Source organism: Parasteatoda tepidariorum, chromosome 10 (assembly GCF_043381705.1).
Source record: "Parasteatoda tepidariorum isolate YZ-2023 chromosome 10, CAS_Ptep_4.0, whole genome shotgun sequence".
NCBI lineage: Eukaryota > Metazoa > Arthropoda > Arachnida > Araneae > Theridiidae > Parasteatoda > Parasteatoda tepidariorum.
The window spans coordinates 67,258,696-67,274,637 of NC_092213.1; the positions used below are offsets into that span (position 1 = coordinate 67,258,696).

A 15,942-nucleotide genomic window follows, 5' to 3' on the forward strand; every position below is an offset into this window, starting at 1 on the left:
ATTTTGTTGTTGATTTTACCAAAACCATTGCCAAAGTGATTCGGTAAAAATTACCAAACTTTCTGGATTTCCCATACAGCCGAAAACTCGGTAAATTTTACCATATTCTTGTAATTTTGACCATGATTTTTCTCAGTGTGAGCTGCTTGGAAATATCAACTAAGATTTTAATAAACTTAAACATTATTGTTTCAACTTTCTAATGATATGATCAATTTGGTAGATTGATTTTTTTAAAATTTAAAGTTAAATATACTAATCACTGTTTCAATAGTTTTAAACATTATTATAATGTAACTTTCTAGTATTATTATGAATGTAGATGTATCTTGTAGATCTAGTTTTATTATGAATGTATAATTTCTTAACATAAAATTAGACTATTAAAAAATTTAAATATTATTATTTTTACTTCCTAATATGATGATCAATCTAGATATATTGAAGTTTTAACTTGGAATTAGATGTGTTGATAAGGTTTGAACAAATTTAAACATAATTAAGTTAACTTAAACCGATTGATATTTTAAGTTAGAATTAGACATATTAATAGAGGTTTCAACAAATGTAAATATTATTACGAATCATCTTTCTGGATCAACTTCGACAAGGTCGACAAACTAATTTATTTACTCAGAATTAAACATATTTAAAGCTTCAACATATGTGCACTTTACTTTTCAACTTTTTGATATGATTATCAGTTAGAACAGATCTATTTCTTAGCTTAAAGTACGACAGATTTAAGGTTTAAAAAAAAATTTAAAATTATTATTTCATTCACTGATTTAATGATCCATTGAAACCGATTCACTTGTTAACTCAGAATCAATCACGTTAATTAAGAATTCAACAAATTTAAACACTATTATGATGCAATTTTTTAATGATATGTATAACAGGATTTGAGTGATTTCAATAGAATTTCTTTACACACACCTAGAAAATTAAAGTTTTTGTTTTAATTAAACACTATTATAAAGTTTTTACTTATTATATCCTGTTAACAAATACAGTTAGCACGAGCAAAAATAGCAAACTAATCCTTTAACGGGCCCTTTATTTCTAGTAAAGGTAAATTAAAGTATCTTTGGAATTGAAATTGTCTTAAGAACAGTAATTGATATGAAAAAAAAAAAACTCATTTTGTTTAAAAAAATGCCATTTTTTTGGTGGTAAATATATCTAACATGACCTATTAGGAACTTACTGACTTTTATTTTTCTTCATTTTTAAAATAAATTCCTTAAACGCTACTAACTTCAAAAGGAATTATGTATTTTATAACTTTTATGCGTTTTTTAAAAGCGACAAATGGCTACCAATTTTATTCAAACTCACTTCAAGAAAGCTGAAGTTATTGAAAAATGGAAATCTAAATTAAAAGTGGTAAAACGTGGTGGTAAGTATACTTACCACGGCCTTGAAAAGGGTTAACATATAAATAGGCATAATGTTTATCAACCGCGAGATGAGCTCTCATTCGAGAGTAATCTCTTGATTGGTAGACAGTACTGCAACTTCAATCAAACTGTCATGTTTTATAATGAATTTTTTAATGAATGTAAAAAAAAAGGTTGTGTGACTTGTTTCTTTGAAATTGTGGTTCAGCTGCAGCGGTGAAATAATAAGGTAACATGAAGTGGCGAATTAATTTATTTTGTCATTTTTCATATCCCCCATTTAATATGAAAAGTGAACAACTCCCTGATTACAAAAAGAAACAATAGTCGAAGGCTTGCATGGGAAACCATTCTTTCATAATGAATCTTTGAGACATTAAAACTCCAGTTTGAAGAGTTGCGGGACGAAAAGTAATGGACGCACTCGATTAAAAGACGGGAAAGAAAACAACTAAACTCGTTTACGGAAAAATTCATTTTCTCGTCGATCAGAACTTAAATCTCCCAACACGGAAAAATTTTGTCCCCATTTATTCCAAAAACCCCAAAAACAAATAAGTAAAGCACACGCCTAGGCAAGACTTATCTAACCATTTTCGGATCGGGAATAAATGATTCGAACAAAAAAGCGGACAGACACCCCTGGAACACGCAGAACGAATTCCGGAAATCAACAACCGAAAATGCCTCGTTTTCGGAACTTAAAAGGAACATTGCGTGCTTTCGTTCTCATATACTGTGGAAGACCAACCGGTTCACTTTTAAAACGAAAATCGGTTGAGATGTGTTGGGATGGGGGGGTGGGGGTTGATCTCGTACTAAACACTTTAACCCCCACGCTTAACCTCACTCCCCATCAAGGCATTTGCACCCCGACTATACGGGTTTTAAGTAATCGAACCCGGCTAAAACTCAATTTAAATTCCAGTTTTGTTTTACAAACAATTTTCTCCCGTTTCCCAGATCGATGTTCTTGTATTTAAAGCCTCAACCGTGTTATCTTTTCGGGCAGTGAGGGGGGCGAGTATAGTGGGGGCGTTTTAACTTCATTTCATTGATTTCTGTGTTCTTTTACTGCTGTTAATGCCTTTCCTTTTTATTTCTTTATGCTCTTTTAAGACTCCTGATCATATGGGGGGAAGGTTAAAAGGGAGGGGGGGAAGTATAACGGGATCTTCTGTCTCCTGAGTTTATTGATTTCACATTTAAGGATAAATAAAGTGTACCAATCGCTTAAGGTGATCGTTTATCCAAAAGTATATCCGAAAACTGTGATTTGTTCGACGCTACTATATCAAATATATTATTGGATACTGAAATTACGTTAGTGTTCTATTCCAGGGTATGTATAATTAGTGTAGCATATATAATTTTCACTGTCATGAATACTTATATATTTCTTAAATAATGCAGTTATCTAACCGGAAACGATTCTGTTTAATTTTATCAAATACTGTTTTAGGCAAGTCAAAAACAAAAATCAATGTTAATAAATTAAAAATGAATTATCTTAAAATAACTAAAATAGCATACAAGACGCTACACAAATAATGATGCTTCAAAGCAACATCAGAACTAGTATGCCATTTTAAAACTATTCTGCTTTAGCCACGGTAAAGACAAAAATCAATGTTAATAAATAAAAAAATTATGATATTAAAATAACTAAATAGCATACAAGTTTCGACGCTACACAAATAAAGATGCTTCAGAGTAGCATCAGAACTAGCATGCTATTTTAAAACTATGTTGTTTTAACCAAGAGAAAGACGAAAATCAATGTTATTAAATAAAAAATTCATGATATTAAAGTAACTAAATAGCATACAAGTTTCGACGCTACCCAAATAATGATGCTTCAGAGTAGCATCACAACTAGTATGCTATTTTAAAACTATGCTGCATTAGCCAGGGTAAAGACAAAAATCAATGTTAATAAATAAAAAAATTATGATATTAAAATAACTAAATATCATACATGTTTCGACGCTACACAAATGATGATGCTTCAGAGTAGCATCAGAACTAGTATGCTATTTTAAAACTATGTTGTTTTAACCAAGTGAAAGACAAAAATCAATGTTAGTAAATAAAAAATTTATGATATTAAAATAACTAAATAGCATACAAGTTTCGACGCTACACAAATAATGATGCTTCAGAGTAGCATCACAATTTGTATGCTTTCTTAACTATATTATAGTAATAAATTTGTGATTTTTAACACTGGTTTTTATCTTTTAATATGAATATATACATTTCGCCAGATGCGAATTGCAAACTGACTGGGAGAAGAAATTTGAAAAATAAATATGTGTACTTGGAGATATTTTATTAATCAGGGAATCTTAATTTCGTTTCACATAAACATGTTTTAAACTAAGATCTATCTTAATTAAATAAATAAAAAAAAGGCATATTTAATCATGTTTGTGATGTCTGTAAGCCAGGGTCATCATGTCGTGGTTTTCATTTCATAATACTTGAACAACGATACGATCTCACTTTCTTTCATCCCCTTAGCAATCAATTAACAGCGTTTCAAGTTTCACTCACGAAATTTCATGCGTGAAAAATCCTGAAATTTCGGGTCAGCTCCTCCTATGGCACTTCATAACATCAAAATCCACGCAAACACCGACAGATAAATCAAATTTCATACGTCCAAATCCTCCTCAGACGCTCCAGAGCATGCGCAGATGTGCAAGAATATGTGCTATATTCAACATCCATCGTCCTCCAGGACCTCCACGAAATGATTCATTAGGGCTCTATGGCAATTCTCCTTGACTATTTTGGCAAGCGCAATAGTTATCTGTTCCAATATGTCGGATACGCCATTTTAGAATGAGATATTGGGGTTAAAACATTTCACATAGGCTATTTATCACAAATGTGTGTATGAGACCAGCTACTATTGGTCAATGTAAAAGGGAGACTGTGATTTAATGTATATACAACCTGCTTTAATATAAGGGGAATAAATAGCTTAGTTCAGGCATGCTCTGGAGTTCGAGTGTAGTTTAGTTGGCACTATTTAAAGTATAACGTTTAAAGAGATTATTTAGCTTATAGCTTTATTATACTATTTTTATTGTCGTAATACTTTGTTGAATGTATTTTTAGCAAAGCAGTCTATGTATTACGGAAATACACAATGTAAATTTTAAAAAAATACATTAGTGGAATATTTTTTTTTGGGGGGGGGGAAGAAATTAGCTGATCTCGGACGGGATAAAATGCACTGTGATAAATAATTTTCTTTTTCAATATTTAACAAATATTAAATACTTTTTGAGAATTTATTATTATTCACAAACTGAAAGAGACTGATTTTTTTATATAATTTTTACTGACTAAGTTATGTATGATTTATTAAGCATTACTATTTTAAATTTTTATTGAAGATTTATCCACAGTTTAAAAAACACACAGAGTATTATTTTTTAATCACAATGGTAACTAAATCAATACAATATATTCGTGAAATATAAACATAGGAACATATCTATATTGCTATAAAAAATATATATATATTATTATCTTTATTTTTTTATTATTTCTCAAATAAGCGTAGTCACTTGAATATATATATCAGTAATTGATATGNATATTGAGCAATGGGGTTTGAGTATGAATGGTAGAAAGTGGCACCTTAATGTTGCGGAAAACGTGTGTTGTAAAAGGGAAATACTTTATGAAAAATATTTAAGAACGGGTCTAAATAAAGAAGATTTACTTTTCTTAATATTGTTCTGCTTTCACTGGTTTTGAAAAAGGGAAAAGTTGCACATTTTCACTTTGTAAATTGTTAGAACTGTTATATAAAACAAATAATTTCTTTTATTAATGTATCTTCATTCAGTTTATGTAGGTTACAGCTACAAAGTGCGTAATGTATGTAGCAATAACGTGCATAAATGTACGTAAAAAGATTTAAATGAATGGCTGCAAATATATACGCTTTAAGTATTTCTCGCCTTTAACAATTTTAATAAAATTATGACAATATCTCATATCAAGTTGTACAATTAAGCGTCAATAAATAACAGATCATTTTCTTTAATGATTTATCCTTATTTAAAAGGCGCAACAATCTGTAAACCACATACAGCTTAGATACAATTAATAATATCGACCCCAGAATCTCCGCATGTAGCCTTGTATAATTCTACAATAATTATTGATCGCTCTCTAATAATTATCGACCAAACGGCCTAATCACTTTCTTTAAGTACAACCTACGTCAAGTGCCTTTGGGGGTTTTGTATATAAATATGGCATTGGTAATTACAGACTTAGAACAGGGATACGATGCCGTGTTGTGTAATAAGGGTGGGAATTTGGCGACTTAATCTGTGTAATCAGAGCCTTAAAGAGTCAACACTAAACTCATAAGAGACTTTGATGACTTAACCAAACACATGTTAAGCTTTTAAGTTCGAGTGTGCTAAACATCATTTCGTTAATCGTATAATTAATTAATCATATCTAACAATTAATCTGAGCCTACTGATATAAAAATTAGAATGATAAACAATAAGCGTCTTTTATAATATTTTTTATTTATAGAAACAGGCATTGATTATTTTTTAATTAAGGCATTATATATTATTTTTAAAGGTAGACCCATTTATGTACATATGAACTTATTTTGATAATCAAAAAAGCATCATTTAAATCATGCTAAATAAAATGGTCAAGTGCTTAACAATATCTTAGTAAAAAACGAAATTTCTTTAAAGTTCTATTATAATTAAAAATAATAATGAATAAATTTAGCTAAATAAAATCATAACGTCCTAGTTTTTCAATCATTTCAGAAAAAGAATTTCTCATTTCAGATCATTTCTTTTTTTTATATATAGAAAAAGAAATGAAACGATTTTGAAATGAATGAAAATAAATTATTTAATGCAAGCCAAGATTCAATTCATGAGCTTAACAAAGGGGAAAACTAGAATTGCAATCTCTGTCCTCTTGCTGAGAACGGCGATATTTAAAAACATCAAAAATCACTACTATTCTATTGTAACAATTACTTAAATACTTAGTACTTTGTACAAAATAGATTATATGTACTTAAAATACTTTTTAAAAACTTATACTAAATACCTTATACTTATTAATTTACACTAAATACGTTATGGTTGTTAATTTCAACTGAATACAGTTTGAACTTAATGATGAGGAAAATCAAAATGGAAGAAAAAAAAACAAAACAGTTACAGCCTTTTAGCTTACGACGCCAGCATTAACGAGTGTCAAAAATCAGTTCTATTCAATTGAATCGATTACTTAAAATAAGCAATACTTACACTAAATACCTTACACTTATAAATTTATGTTAAATTCCTAGTATTTATTATAATATGTAATCAGAGTATAATAAAGAGGGAAACTGAATGGTCGAAAGTTGGAGTTTTTGCTTACTTGCTGACGACAACAGTATTGAGAAATGTCAAAGCACTATAGTATTCTATTGTATCAATTCCTCAAAATATCCAATACTTATTCTAAATAATTTCTGTTTAGAATATCTATCTAATACTTATACTAAATACTAAATTCTTAATACCCATTGCATATTATGTAGTAAGTATTTTGAACCTAATAAAAAGGAAAACCAAAATAGGCAAAAATTTGAATTATTGCCTACTTACTGAGAAGGGAAATATAAAGAAGTGACAAAAACTAATACAATATTGCAGAAAATAGTTAAAATATTTAATACGCATCTGAAATACGTATAAATAATTTATATCGAATATTTATTCTAAATAATATACTTACTATTTAAGAGTATTTGGAACCTAATAAAAAGGAAAAACCGAAAAAGATACAAATTGAAGTTTCTTGCTTAAGAGAGCAATTTAAAGAACTGTCAAAAGTCTATACTATTCTATTGTATCAATTTTCCGGATAATAAAAAAAAGCCAATCGGATGCAAACAATTCAATCAGGTCAGGACCCTTACGAAACGTGATACACCTTTCACCAAATTTCAATAGAAATGGACAGGTGAAACCGTTCACCACCAAGTAACAAATTCATCCCATATGAATGTCACATATCACAGATATCTATCACTTATAAAATAATAACAGTTCCTCCAAAAAGGTTGAAGAGGAATCTAATATAAATACAATCTACCCCCGAGAAATTACTAACAGGTGCTGGTAATATAATAACAATCATTAAATTGCTAAATTAAAAAACTATATTTATAACAGCTAAGGGCTACTGGGCATGCTGGCCGGCGATTGGCAATTTACATACAATAGCTCAGAAGTCAAGTTCAGTAATAGGCTGATGGATAATATGTTTGGAAGTACTTTATAATCATGCTTGGAGCAAGATGTTCAGAAGTTGTATCATTGGGGGAGGGTGCAGTTTGAACCACTTCCCCCCTTTTTTTGATGGAAGTGTCATTGAAAAACTGTTTGTCTTGGGCAGACTATATTTATAAATGATAGAAATCATTCAATCAATGCCTTTGTTAAGAGAATAAGGCCGCTTTTGCTAAACCAGCAATTCTATACCAAAGTATTAAAAAAATTGGCAGAACCAAAATGTTAAAAATATATTGATTCTGTTGAGAAGGACATTTTACAAAAAGGAAAATTGACTAAACTAAAATATTTATGTTGAGAAGGACATTTATTGCGTTACAAAAAGAAAAATTGGAAATACAGAAATGTTTAAAAAAATTATTGATTCTGATGAAAAGGACATTTGTTGCGTTACAAAAAAGAAAAGTGGAAACACCAAAATATTAAAATATTATTGATTCTGTTGAGAAGACAATTGTTGCGTTACAAAAAGGGAAATTGGTTTTGCGTTGAAACGTAATATTGGTAATGTTGAATCATAATTTCGTAAAAACTTGCTTTAACCTTTATAAGGTGTTCAATCGAACCGTGTTCAAGATGTGCCACAGTACTAAGGTGTTGAAGTTGTGTAAGAAGGTGTGTAAGTTGAACCACAATATTGAGCAATGGGGTTTGAGTATGAATGGTAGAAAGTGGCACCTTAATGTTGCGGAAAACGTGTGTTGTAAAAGGGAAATACTTTATGAAAAATATTTAAGAACGGGTCTAAATAAAGAAGATTTACTTTTCTTAATATTGTTCTGCTTTCACTGGTTTTGAAAAAGGGAAAAGTTGCACATTTTCACTTTGTAAATTGTTAGAACTGTTTGTAACTCAACGAAAAATTAATAACTATTTCAGTTCAAAAACGTTCCATTGCTTAATGTGTATTCTTTCCTTAAAGGTTTAAAATTAAGCTTTAAAAAAAATAAAAATAAAAAAATTAGTGAGTATGTAATGTGTATGTTATTTAGTATGAGTGAGGATGAAGTTTGATGAGAAGTGAGGATGAATTATTATGAGTAAGGATGTAATTTGATTGTATGCTATTTATTAAAAAATGTTATTTAGGAAGTTTTTAATTTATATATAAAGCAAGCGCTAAATTTCATATATGTGTAAAACGTAAAGCATTTAATATTGCAAATGCTTTAAAAAATGTCAATAAATTGTTTCATTTAAAACAAAAAAAAACACAGTTGATATTTTAAAAAAATGTTCTATTAAAAATGTCTTTGTATAAAACGTTTTTAATTCATAATTTTGCTATTAAATATACAATTAAAAACTGATAGTTATTTGAGACTGAAGTATTATAAACAGATATTGCTGAGGTTTTATAGTATTAAACTTCAATAAACATTTATAAATGGAACTTGGTATAATAATAAAAACTTGGTATATCTTGTATTGAAAATATTGAGATTCAATAAATGGCAACGAATTCAGTACTGCAAATGCTGACGCCTAATGAATTTTTAAGTTGAACATATAATAAAATGCTGAAAAATGTTTGTTGTTTGAAAGTTTTTTAAAGTCCCAACGAATATAAAACTGCCCATTTAAACTTAAAAAAAAATATTTCGCTCTACAAAAAAGAAACTTTTCTTTTGTTTACAAATCTCTTTAAAGTTTATCAAATGCTTTAATACCTTCAAATATAATTACACAATATAATGTTGATTGAGATTTATTTTAAAACAAACTGCACAATAAAGAATTCCGAATCAAATTACGATATAAAGTACCGACAGTTTGGGTGCATCATGCGTAAAATCCATTTTTACTGTAAAATATTATACCGTAATTTTTACAATAATCTCTATTTAATTCGAGTGATTCAGTAATTTTATGGTAATTATTACTGTAAAAATTACGGTGCATCAGTTTTTTTTATATTCCGTAACATGTTCCAGAAAAAATAGATTATACGGTAAAAAATATCGCCACCTTAAGCACCTTTTCATCGTAATTTGATTCGAAATTTTTTAAGGTGTATAGACTATTTATTAGATTCACTTTTAAGAATACAATTAATAGTTGAAGCAATTTGGTCAAAGTAATTTACATTAAAAATGCTTAGATTTAATAAATGGAGTTTAATAACTTTATATATTATACAAAATGCTGGAACAGAAATATTTGATGATAAAGATGATTTTAATTTAAAATGTTTAGATTTAATAAAAGATAATCTAATGGCTTCACATTTGAATTCCCAAATAATAGTCGAATTACTTTGGTTTTGAAATTTATTTACAACGGAATTGTTAGGTTTAGTAAAAGATAGTTTATAGTTTTAGTTTACACAATGTTTAATTAAAAAGATTTGATAATAAAAGTAATTGACATAATTTAGTTTTAATAAAAATAGATTTTATAATTTTACATCTAAATGCACAATAAACAGTTGAAGTAATATTGTTTTAAAAATGATTTATATTAGGAGTTACGGCAATTTTTTCTAAAATTTATAGGAATAGTAATTGATCCACTAAGTTTGATCGGATAAATTTCAAATAAAAACTATTTTAATTGAAAATGTTTAAGCCTAATAAAAAAGATAATTTGATAACATTTAAAAGATAATTTGAAAAGGCGAAGTAATTTGGTTTAAAAAATGATTTATATTATAGTTGACGAAGTTTGATAGTTTTATATTAATATGCACAATGCTTGATAGAAAACATTTGATAATTAAAAATATTTTAATGGCAATGTTTTTAATTAACTGTGTATCGATTTAATAGAAAACACTTTTGAATTTTTTTTTAAAATTTGAATTTTTAATTTTTACTTAAATTGATTTTTGGTTTCCTCGAATCATTCATATTGGAATTGCTGGGATTTAATAAAAGAGATTCAGGCACAATGTTTAATCGGAATTATTTGATAATTATTTCAATCGGCAATGTCTAGATTTCGCGAAAAACAGTTTAATAGTTTTGATTTTGAAATAAAGACTTTATTTAGTAATCAAAATATAATTTCTATAACCACAAAAAAGTAACTTTCATTTTCATTGCAAATTACTTCAAGATTTAATAGATGACTAATTATTTTTAAGTTATTTGAAGCATTGTTTAAAATAATTTGCATACGTAAACATCATCAACCTTAATGCGATGTATTAATGAATGCTGTATCACTAAGTTTTTCGCTCGAACAGCGAGCTGTATGGAATGCATAAAAGGAAATATTTACGAATGTGTTACGAGTTGAATATAAATGATTCAAAATGTACTTAACTTCGAACAAAATTTAATCTGTAACACAACATAAAATTTAAACGGTTTTAATTGTCATGTTAATTTATTGATAAAAATGCATTAGAGTAAAATATTATTTCCGAAACATATTCTGACATTCAAAATTTTCAAACGTGCTGTTTGTTCGCAAATTCTTTGAATATTACACGATTTGTTTCGGATTTTTTAAAAATAAAATAGAACAAATAGGGTGAATAAATTCGGAAATGAGTTTTGATTAGATTTCACAATAGCATCATACTCAAACTTCAATGAATTACATATGCAAGTTTTGTTAAATAACTATAATCATTGAAAATAAAAACTTATTATTTTTAAAATGAATTACAGGTGCAATTATTTTTAAACTGAATATGTTTTGAAATAGTCACCGTATATTTATTTTATTTAATTTAATGTTGATGAAACACTTATACAAGTCATTTTCAGAATCAGTTTATGACACAATTATATTATTATCAAATTAAAACAATGCTTAATAATAAAAAGTCACTAATATATAAATTTCATTATTTGGATAATGTAATCCATAAGTATCTATTAATTTTTGAAAGATTAATAATATGAAGTTCATAATTAAATACAAGTACTAAAGTCAACATGACTTATATGTATGCAACTTGTAACAGATTTACGCAACACTGTTTTATAAATAAAGGCTAAATAATTAGAAAGCTGAAGGCAAAAGTATTACATTTTTTCTTTTATATTATGACTAAAAGTCAAACTATTAAAAAAAATGAAGGGCATAATTCAGATTTAGACGATTTTGTATCTTCATCATTTATTTATATGGTATCATTATTTATAAATAAATGATGAAAGTGAGAAAGGAAAAATATTAAATTGTTATTTGCGTAAAACAAATTATTATCTACATAAAAAAATACAGACAGTACTGAAATTGGAAACTCTGTAAAATCACTTGACATTTATACAATTTCCAATTATATAAATAAATAATCTAAATTTTAAACTTATTCTTCTACGATTACAAACTTGTTTACCTGGAACAGATTCGGTTAAATAAATAAAAATTTTCTACTTCTCCCATAGTCAGGAATTAAAAGATAATCACAATATAAACTTTTGCCAGCATGAATTAAATTTGTGATGGCATAGAACTTTAATTTAGTCAAATAATATTTGATTCACTAATAGACATTTCAAGCTATCGTCAACAAAGATTTTAGTAAATGTGAAATGAAATTGTGATATATCAATTTGATTAAGTATTTTCGAATTCACTACGAGGTATTTGAAGATATTAAGAACATAGACTTTAGAAATATGAACTGTATTGTGATTGCATAGACCTTTAATTTAATAAAATATTTTTTGATTCACTAATAGCAGTTTGAAAATAGTGGCAACATAGATTTTAGTAAATGTGAAATGAAATGGTGATTTATAATTTTATTAGGTATTTTCTGATTAACTACGGAATTTAAAAGTACAGACAACATAAACTTTTGTAAATGTGAATTGAACACGTGATTGCATAGAACTTTAATGTAATAAAGTATTTTCTGATTCACTACGAGGCATTTAAAGATATTGAAAACATAGATTTTTGTATCTATGAATTTGTATTTTGCAATATAGTAAATAATGAACTGAACATTTTATTGCACAGACCTTTAATTTAATAACGCAATCTTTGATTTGCTAGTAAGAATTTAGATAGTGACAACATAAGTCTTTATAAATATGAAATAAACTTCTGCTTTAGAGCTTCAATTCAATGAAACAACGATGTCCATGCTGGTGTAAACTAAAAATAAATTAATACATACATAAATCTTTGGTAAAAATTTATAAAATTGTATTACGTGCTGTTTCAAGCGTGTAAAAACAGTATTTTTACACGCTTGAAACTATACGTTACATATTAAAATAAAATAGGCGAGAATCTTTTTTTAATAAGTTTATTGCCTTCATTATAATGACACTGCGGGCAATGACAAAAAAAAATCAATTCAATGTGACAACAAAACGGAAAGTGAAAACAAATAAAGCTAAGGACGCGAGGCCACCTCGGAAACTCGTTCCCCATACACCGGAACCCATATCGGAAGCTTCTCCGCGTCCTCACCATACACACAACGGATCGCGACAATCGACGACACGGCCGGACGCAGCGCCAGAGAAGATGCGGCGGAAGTCGGTACCGCCCTCCGACAGTCGTCGTCATCTTTGCCTTCGCGACGATTGGATACGGGGACGGTCGCTTTTGTGTCGTTTTCAACGCAGGCGCAGTGACAGTTGGGGATGTCACCCGAAACAATGTCGGTGGAGCATCCTGGGGGAGGGGACATACCTGCGCCAACGATGGGTGACAGTCCAACAAGAGAAGAGGGGCGTCCACATGCGTGATTTTTGTCAATTTTTGAGAGTTCGAAAATGGATGAATTATTTTATACAATTATATTAAAAAAATTAACAAAAATATTTTTTTTAAAAATTTGTTGTTCTGATATTGACTGCGAAAAAAATATATTTAACCTGAAAGTTATAAGACGAATATCGATGAAAAAAAATTCACTAACAACAAAACATATTACGCATTGTTTTCCTTAATTGATTGATAATATTTGATCAATTGATCAATAAAATATATTGATAAATATTTTTATATTTAAAATTTTTTTATAAACAAAGTAAAAATAACACCCGTACCTTTTTTTCTTTGTATTTATTGAAAAGTTATTTGTTTGTTAAAAAAAATTCATTTTCAGATAATAAAATAGGCATAAATCGTAATTCTGTAAACCTATTTTAATAAAATTTTAATTAAAAGAAAAAATAAATTAAGCGAAATATTGTACAAAAACTCATATTCTGAATATTACAGTTTTCCTAAATATTCACTGGTAAACATATGATTGTTTATTAACATATGGCAGATGCAACTTGAGGGAGTATAACATCCAATCAAAATTAAAAAGCGCTTGCCAATTATTTTGAAGTTAACGGAATATTTAGATTTTAGCGCTCTTTATAAAACAGCGCAATTATCAGTTTTAAACTAAATCTAATCAATAAAATTATTAATTTGCCCTGGTAGGTCAGAATAAAATGCTTCGACCAAAATTTGATTTAAAAACTTTTACTTTTTTATTTTCATTTTCAATATAACTTCTTTTGAAAAAAAATCGCATCTTATATTATATTATAGTGGAACAATAATGATGAGTGAAACAAGTAACGACACTATTGTGCAAAAATAACGATTAAGTTCATGTAAATTAACATTTCAAAACTATGTCCGAAAGTGATTTTGTTTTCAAATAACTTTATTTAGACATTTTTTTATAGATTTTTTTCCGAATAGCTTCGAAAGTATTACTATTCTTAGTATTACCAGTATTCCCGCAGTGTATTCTTATTATTATTTTTAAATAGAAACGTTCGTATTTTTTCAATTACTATTTCTTTTTAACCAATGTTTGGCATGCCTTTTAATGCCAAAGGTTGTCTACTTTCTAACTAGTAAGAAAGTTAAAAAGTTTCATATTTACAGTTAGTTTCAGTTGAAGTTATTGATCACTGTCTAAATTTAAACAAAATTGTGCAATTCCTTAGTATTCTTATCAGTTTTAGCAAATTCTTTAATATTCTTTTTATATCATTGTTTCACAATAAGATCTCGAATCACGAATCAGTTTTTTTTTCCTTCTTTAAACCAAAAATGGTAGATTATAGAAGAGAATATCAACATACTTTAAACCTAAATGTTTTACCCATTTTTTTCCTCATAAAAGCAATTTTTTAAACTCATTTGTGTGCAACGATTTTTTTTTTTTTTTTTTTTTCAGAGGGGATTTTTTTTTTATTTTCAAAAGGGAAAAAAGTGATAATACAACTGGTCATACCTGCCGACTTTTGCTTTATCCGAGAAAGATTTTAATAATCAAGATTGAAAACTGAACCATGAAATACTTTTAACTCCTTTAGTATTTAAACATACTTATAACTCCTTTTATAACTAAGTATACTCATAACTACTTTTGTATGAAAATATATTCATAACTCCTTCTGTAACTAATACTCATAACTTCTTTTGTGTTTAAACATACTAACTCCCTTTGTATCTAAACATTCTCATGACAAATTTTGTATCTAAAAATACTTATAACTCATTAAGTATTGAAACAAACATGCAACTCTTTTGGTATCTAAACATATTCATAACTCCTTTTGTACTTAAACATATTAACTTCTTTTTTATTTAAACATACGCATAACTTGTTTTGTGTTTAAACATTCTAACTCCTTTTGTATCTAAACATTCTCATGACAAATTTTGAATCTAAAAATACTTATAGCTCATTAAGTATTGAAACAAACTTGCAACTCTTTTGGTATCTAAACATATTCACAACTCCTTTCGCACTTATACATATTAACTCCTTTTTTATTTAAACATACGCATAACTCCTTTTCTATTTAAACATACGCATAACTTCTTTTGTGTTTAAACATACTAACTCCTTTTGCATCTAAGCACATTCTCATGACAAATTCTGTATACAAACATACTTATAACTTATTTAGTATTGAAATATACTTGCAACTCCTTTTATATTTAATAACCCCCAAAAATTCCTTTTTGTATCAGAATATACTTTTTTAGTTTAATTAAGAAAGAAAAAATGCTGTTCAACGTTTATATTCATCAATGATTTTTCTAGTTCAGGAACTAAAGAATAATTATTGTCCAAAATTTGTTTTAAAAACATGTTATCATTTAGGATCAAAAAGCTACAATATTAATTTTTTAATTCCATATTGCAGCAAACGCTGTTTTTTATTAGATAAAACAGCACCGACGTCCATTTTGTTTTACCGCTACAAATATATTTATTTTTATATCCTAATTTAAGAAACTTTTATTCT

At 27.8% G+C, this 15,942-nt stretch overlaps 1 protein-coding gene across 2 annotated transcripts in view; it reads right to left on the bottom strand.

The window, feature by feature from the left end:
• LOC107447159 (zinc finger protein basonuclin-2) overlaps positions 1–15,942 on the bottom strand; it is a 150,570-nt gene that overhangs the window by 101,312 nt on the left and 33,316 nt on the right. The gene's annotated exons all lie outside the window — the stretch shown is intronic.